This window comes from Stegostoma tigrinum, chromosome 34 (genome assembly GCF_030684315.1).
Source record: "Stegostoma tigrinum isolate sSteTig4 chromosome 34, sSteTig4.hap1, whole genome shotgun sequence".
Lineage (NCBI taxonomy): Eukaryota > Metazoa > Chordata > Chondrichthyes > Orectolobiformes > Stegostomatidae > Stegostoma > Stegostoma tigrinum.
The window spans coordinates 19,889,327-19,895,975 of NC_081387.1; the positions used below are offsets into that span (position 1 = coordinate 19,889,327).

General features: G+C 43.8%; 1 long non-coding RNA gene across 4 annotated transcripts; it reads left to right on the forward strand.

Annotated features, from left to right (window-relative positions):
- The first annotated feature begins 519 nt into the window (after positions 1–519).
- Positions 520–5,482, forward strand: LOC125446557 (uncharacterized). Of its 4 annotated transcripts, none has more exons than XR_007246428.2 (8): positions 520–621; positions 1,570–1,664; positions 2,236–2,280; positions 2,481–2,525; positions 3,430–3,531; positions 3,727–3,772; positions 4,995–5,041; positions 5,234–5,482. It is a non-coding gene; the product is annotated as an uncharacterized LOC125446557 (long non-coding RNA). The 4 variants fall into 4 exon arrangements; XR_007246429.2 differs by having other exon boundaries at positions 5,240–5,482; XR_007246430.2 differs by having other exon boundaries at positions 538–658.
- Positions 5,483–6,649: the final 1,167 nt, after the last annotated feature.

A 6,649-nucleotide genomic window follows, 5' to 3' on the forward strand; every position in this document is an offset into this window, starting at 1 on the left:
CCCTTATCCCATGAACGTATTTATTTTATGGAGAAAACTCCCAACCCATAAGAATCATGTGCATCTGCCCATCAAACCTATTATAACCTTAAAATCAGGTCATCCCACATAAGTATTTCCTTGTCTCTCCCCAACCCCCATCATTGTATGGTTCAGTTCTTTATTAGTTGCATAAGTTTTCTAGTAAATATGGGGGGGGGGCATTAGATTAGTTTTTGATGAGTTGCAACAGGAAGGTAACTCAGTGCCTCTCTCCATTGGAACTGACTGAAGGTTCATTCATAGAAAAATTAAGGACCTCACACCCCATCCAACGGCCGTCCTCGCCTATGCCTGCGCGAGAAAAAAAATCCAAACGAATCGAAGAAGTGAGGAATTTACGAATGACTGAAAAGGAGTCGATGCAAATACACAGACACACCAAAAAAGAAAATCGCACGGAACTGATTCCGTAAACCGGTGGGAAGGGGGAAACCGTCAAGGCGCTGACGGCGGGCGGCTGCACTACCTGCCGGGGTCCTTTCGGCCGCTGGGCGACACGTGGTGTGGTGTCTTTAGGGGTGCGCACCCCGTGACAGTAGCCAGTTTGCAGCCTGGAGGAGGGAGAGCTGAGATGAAACGGTGAATTTTAAATAATGTGGGGGGGAAAAGAGGCAGGGTTCGTGAGTGCAAATTTTTTTTTAAATTGCTTTAGTGCATTTGCAGGAATTTTCTTTCCACCCCACCCCACCATCCCCATTCCTTTGATCCCAATGAGTTCAGTTTTGCAGATTTGTTGCTGTATATGCCTAGATCGTTTGCAAAGTTGGCTGCAATTCGGATGCCGCGTATATTTGGTTTTTTTTCCCCCTCTTTTTCATTTAAAAAAAATGACAGCTGCTAAATCCTCTGGTGGCTAGTTTGATGCTCATTTCAAGTGGTTTTGAAAATGCGGACGTTTGCAAACTTAAATTGGAGGATGGTGATAATGGGAGGCATGTTTCACCAATTCAGGGATTATTAATATGTTTTAACATTTTTATTTTTCAGCAAATTCCACCCACCCCCCCCCGGCAGTGTTGGACTTCACTGTTGAGCTTGTGGAGAGAGTGTTCATTTATTATAAAAAGCCCACGTATTTTTTTTTACAAATTAGAATAAATTAGTTTAATTGTACCTAAAATTTCATTTGAAAATGTGAAACGCTTTCTGCAGATTGGTTTCATAGGAAAGAGTAAAGCATGATGAACAGCCTCGGATCCGCACGTGGAGTCAAGACATTTTTCTGCTGGGACAGATAATGGGAACTGCAGATGCTGAAGAATCCACGATAACGAAGTGTGGAGCTGGATGAACACAGCAGGCCAAGCATCAGATGAAGGGTCTAGGCCCGAAACGTCAGCTTTTGTGCTCCTGAGATGCTGCTTGGCCTGCTGTGTTCATCCAGCTTCACACTTTTCTGGTTGCTTGGGGCCTGCTTTGAAGTTTGTGGTGTTTCCTTCTTATAAATTATGATGTTAGGGCTTGTGGAGTGGTGATGGTTGTCCAGTGATCGAATTTTACTCTTTTTTTTTTCCCGGTTTGATCCAGAGTTGCCGGTTGCAGACGTGAGGGACTGTTTCAAAATATGGGGGCGAGAGGCTGCAGTCCACATAAGTTTGTGGAACAAGATCCTGCCTCCCAAGGTCAGTTGAAATATTTGTAAGAGAGAGATTTTTGCTAACTTTTTTTTAGTTGAAAAACTATATTAACAAAAATCATTGATCACAGTTTGTCTGAACAGACCCTGCCCTGAACTCTACATATGAGGGCACTTAGGAATTGGCAAATAGTGTAGGACTGCTCACTCAGTCAAGTCCTTCCTGGCTTGGTCAGGACTGGTCTTCTGTGGTAATCAGTTTGCAGCCAGTGTTTCAGAATTACTGTCTTTACGGCTAAGTGTGACTTGTGCTGAGTGTCTAAGGGAGGAAGCCAATACGCTGTTTCCTACCCTACTTTCTCTGAGCTAAAAAATTGTAGCAGATTTTAGTGGAGGGAGGATGGTGGTGGTTGCCCTCTGGTGGAAGGAGGGTGAATGGCTGCTCGAAGCCAGCGTTTTCAAAGCTCATCGTGTGGTACGTAGTCAGCTCTAGTCTCTGGCCTGAGCAGGATGTTTGCTAGCTAGTCAGGGGCAACAAATGGTGTGACCCATGAAAGAATACGTTGGGTGCGGGAGTGGGAAAGGACTAAGTCTGTCTATGTTGTTTTCTTTTGCAGAGTGAAGACCGGGACATCTCAGGATCCTGACTGTGTTGTGACCAGGTACAGATCGTGGCTCGCAATGATTTGATTCTAAACCTTTTCACGGGTATTAATGATGACTCTTTACAGACTAGAGTTACAGATTTAAACCTGATGACACACTCACAGTGCTCTGAATACTCATCGTGGCTTGGCTGTTGTCTGATGTGCATCTGGAGAGCATCATTAAATCCTCCTCCTGTTTTTTCTTTTTTTTGCAGGTTTGGAGAGGTGACTAAGGACTCGAATTATTGTGTACCTCTGAGGTGAGTTGCTGTTTTCTTTTTGCCAATTTGTGGAACATGATGGCCTCAGTAGTGTCAATGCACAAGTAATCCTAATGTCAGGGTGACATGTCTAGAATTGAAAGCAGTAATTTATTGTTTCAAAACACACCTGGTTCATGACAGTCCCTCAAGGAACAAAGTCTACAGTTCTCGCCCACTCTGGGTTAACCTGGGGACTGCAGTTCCACAGTGACTCAGTCGATTCTTAACTGGTCCTGGAAAGGGCCCAGAGAGCCACTTTAACTCGAGGGCTTTTAGCCAAGAGCAACAAATGCTGGCTTACCCTGGAATATGCGTCTTCCCTGGAAAGAAGTGGTTTGGGGTGATGGTGTCATCTGGCAGTGGAAGAATGTCTTTTGTTTTACAAAGTGAGAACTGAGCATCTTGGAACTGACCCACACCCCATCCGTTCCACTGAGCTGCTTTGTGCAGAATTGGTGGGTTTGTAGATTTCCTTCCTTCCTCCCTCTCCCAGTGTTGAAGCAGACTGTTCAGCCCATCAAGTCCACGCCAGCCGTCCCACCCAGGACTCTTCCCCCATAACCCTGCATTTTCCATGGCAGAACCACTTAACCTGCGCGTCCTTGGCCTGTGGGAGGAAACCCGCACAGACACGGGAAGAATGCACAAATGCACCACAGGCAGTCACCCAAGGGTGGGTTTGAACCTGGTCCTTAATGCTGTGAGGCAGCATTGCTAACCACTGAGCCACCATGTTGCCCCTCATGTCTGAGGCATCCACTGGCAGTTAACAGATCATTATCAAACTTCACAGTATGTGTCACTCTGAACACTTAACCCAAATTTTGCTGCGTACCTGTTCTGTAGCTTTTGGGTGCTGGGTGAACTGTATTTAACTATATTCCCCTTCCATTTATTGCAGGTTCAGTGGCTGGAATGGAGCACACTCGTGGATGTGTAGCATTCACGTGGAATAGGCCCCTTACTCTGACTGGGCCGTGTCAGCTCTGAGCAATTTGATCAGGTATGTGGAGATTTTATTGAAACCTGTGATTGAGGGGGTACAAGAGTATTAATGATGACTCTTTACAGACTAGAGTTACAGATTCAAACCTGATGACACACTCACAGTGCTCTGAATACTCATCACTACTTGGCTGTTCTCTGCTGCACATCTAGCGGCCGTCGTTCAGTTGTCCTCCTGTTTCTGTTTTTATAGGTCAGAGACGTGACTGAGGAGTCTTAATCATTGCATAGCCCTTGAGGTGAGTTGTGGGGTTTTTTTGGTTTGATCAACTTGCAGGGAGAGATGGCTCAGTGCTGATTTTTGTGGGCTTGGTTAGCTTAATTGGCTGATTGGTTTGTCAGTATGAGTTCAGTTCCTCCTCTGCCTGCATTTAGTGTGCAGGATTCTCTCTCAGCCGCACTTCTTGGGTGAGGTTAAATCGCCGTCGGTTTTGCTCGCTGTAATGAGAAAGCAGCTGCGTGGTCCATCAAGGTTATGGCAGTGTTAACTGCTGGTATCTCTGGACTGCTAATGCTGAGGTTCAGCCTCATGCTCTAGGGTGACCAGTCTAATTAAATTTTAAAAAATGGCTTCCTTAGTTTAAGAACAACATACTGGAGTAGAAGGCTGGTCTGGTAAGATGGTTGTCACTGTCATTAAAAACAGACCTGGCTCAATTACCTTTGAAGGATGGCAGAGATAGTGGGAACTGCTGATGCTGGAGAATCTGAGACAACAATGAAGCAGGGTCCAGACCCGAAACGCCAGCTTTCCTACTCGTTTTGCTGCTTGTTCTGCTGTGTTCATCCAGCTCTACACCTTTTTGTCACCCTTAAAAAGGGATAGATTTCTTTCCCTACATGACCTAATGAGGTATTGGCCTCGTGATATTATCCTGTTAATCCAGGGACCCAGGAAACATTCTGGGGACCTGTGCTCAAATCATGCCACAACACATGTTGCAACCTAAATTAAGTAGATATGGGGAGTTAGTGAAACCATTCCTGTCTGTTTTAAAAACCTGCCTGGAGTCACTAATGTCCTTCAGGGAAGGAAATAAAGGCTTGGAATTGGCCGTAGGGAACTCCTTTCTGATCCATTATAGAAGGGCAAATGGTGGACTATTGGTCATGCCACTGGACTAGTGACAGGGTTCAGTGTGAGGCTGGGTGGCATGTGTGGGGTTGTGGTGTAGGGTTAGGCATGAGCAAATTCTAGAAAGATGTTTATTGGAACCATAAACATTTAAATTCAGCAAAATCCATTCCAAAGCAATAAATCAGCCACAAGAGCATTTAAAGTGCTAAATAGTAGACCTATTTAATAGAACCTTCTCTTTTCTTTTTGATTATCAAGAAATCAAGCTTGAGAGCTTGGCCAATCTCTCTCACTCTTCTCCCAGGGCAAATAGAGATGATGAGCAATGTTTTTAGTGAGTTTGTTTTTGTTAATCCTGTTTTGTGTTCTTCCCTTTTTTTCAGATTTATACAGAGAAGGATAAAAGCTTAAAATTGTGCATTATAACAAGGTGTGTAAATAATTCATTAGTCGACGTAAAGGTCTTTGTTAGAGTGTTTTAATGATGACACTATACAGACTAGAGTTACTGAATTACTACCTCTGTTGATCTCACAGTGCTCTGAACACTCAGATCACTTGATGTGTATATTTTACAACTGATACTGAATGTGCTGTTCTGAGCCTGTATTCTTTTTATAAGTTGCAGGAAACCAAGCTGGAGGTACTATCTTCCTGTGACTACAGCAGAAGTGAGAGAAAATGTGAACAATTTCCTTTGTGAAGCTTTCGTTGCCTGCAGCTGGCCGGTCAGCTTGTGCAGTCCGGCTACTTGGTAGATTCCTTTCTTGGAGTTGAAGGGTTAGGCTGTATTTGGGTGGAGTGCCCTTGAGATTTTATCTGCTGGGGGACCTGTACCTGTAATAAAATCAGCCAGGTGTTGTTATCGTCATTCAAAGTTGCATTCTTTCTTTTACCCAGCGTGGTTTGTGTGTTGTTTTTCCCTCAGCACAATTTTTTTTTAGAATTTATAGCATTCTCATGTGTGAAAGCAGGCCGCAAGACATAGGAGTGGACGTAAGGCCATTCAGTCCATCAAGTCCACACTGACCCTCTGAGCAGCATTCCTACCCCGTGCCTTTGCATTTTCTCTGGACACGATGACAATGCTAAATTACCCGAACTGCATGTCTTGTGGAGTGCAGATATTAACTCCTTTTTTGGTTTAAAAAAATACCCTGATACAACTTTGTTGCCAACGTCTACCTAAGGAATGGATTTGAGATGAATATGATGGTTTGTTCTATCACATCTGATTTACTGCAGTGACCTGTTGAATGCCTATGCACATTATTTTTCTGGAGTCTCTGGAAGTGTTGCAACATTTTCAGAGAACCACACAACCATTCACAGTTCTGACCCTCTAACCTTTTTATGTCTGTAAGGAACCTGAAGTTGAGTAACCATGCCTTGTCTGACAATTCACCGCACATTTCATTGCTTTGTTTAAGTGATTTCAGATCTATAAAGTATTTACAGGACCCACCCTCAACTTAATGCATAATTTATTCACCCGGTCCATACAAGTTTGACAAGTAGAGAAGTTTAAACAAGCAGTGCTGAAGAGCTCTTGCTGAAATCCCATTTCAAATCTTAACAACTTAAGAGGTGAAAAAGAGCTTTACTTGATGCTTACCTACTGTATTATACAGTGATAAATGACAGAAGAGTGAAAATCAGGATCATTTCTATAAAGTTGAACACAATTAGCATTCGCACCCAGCATAGCTGGTGCACCACCAGTTGTGATAGAGATTAGTTTTCTTTTTATTGGCATTTTTTTCAAGCTGTTTCTACTGAGTTGCCAAAGTCTTAGCAGATCAAAGGACTGTTCTGTGTGTGAGAAAGAGAGATGATTAGTGGTGATTTAGCCTGAGGGACACCACACCTCACGTAAGGTGAGAGGTTGAGAAGGATTAGCCTTCATGGTAACCTCAGCTGGTCATGGGAATTGAATGCACACAGTTAGCATCTCTGTTTTGCAAAACAACTGTGCAGCCAACAGGCACATCAGATCCCAGTCTCGTTACCATTACCATGTTTGCATAACCACCTCCAC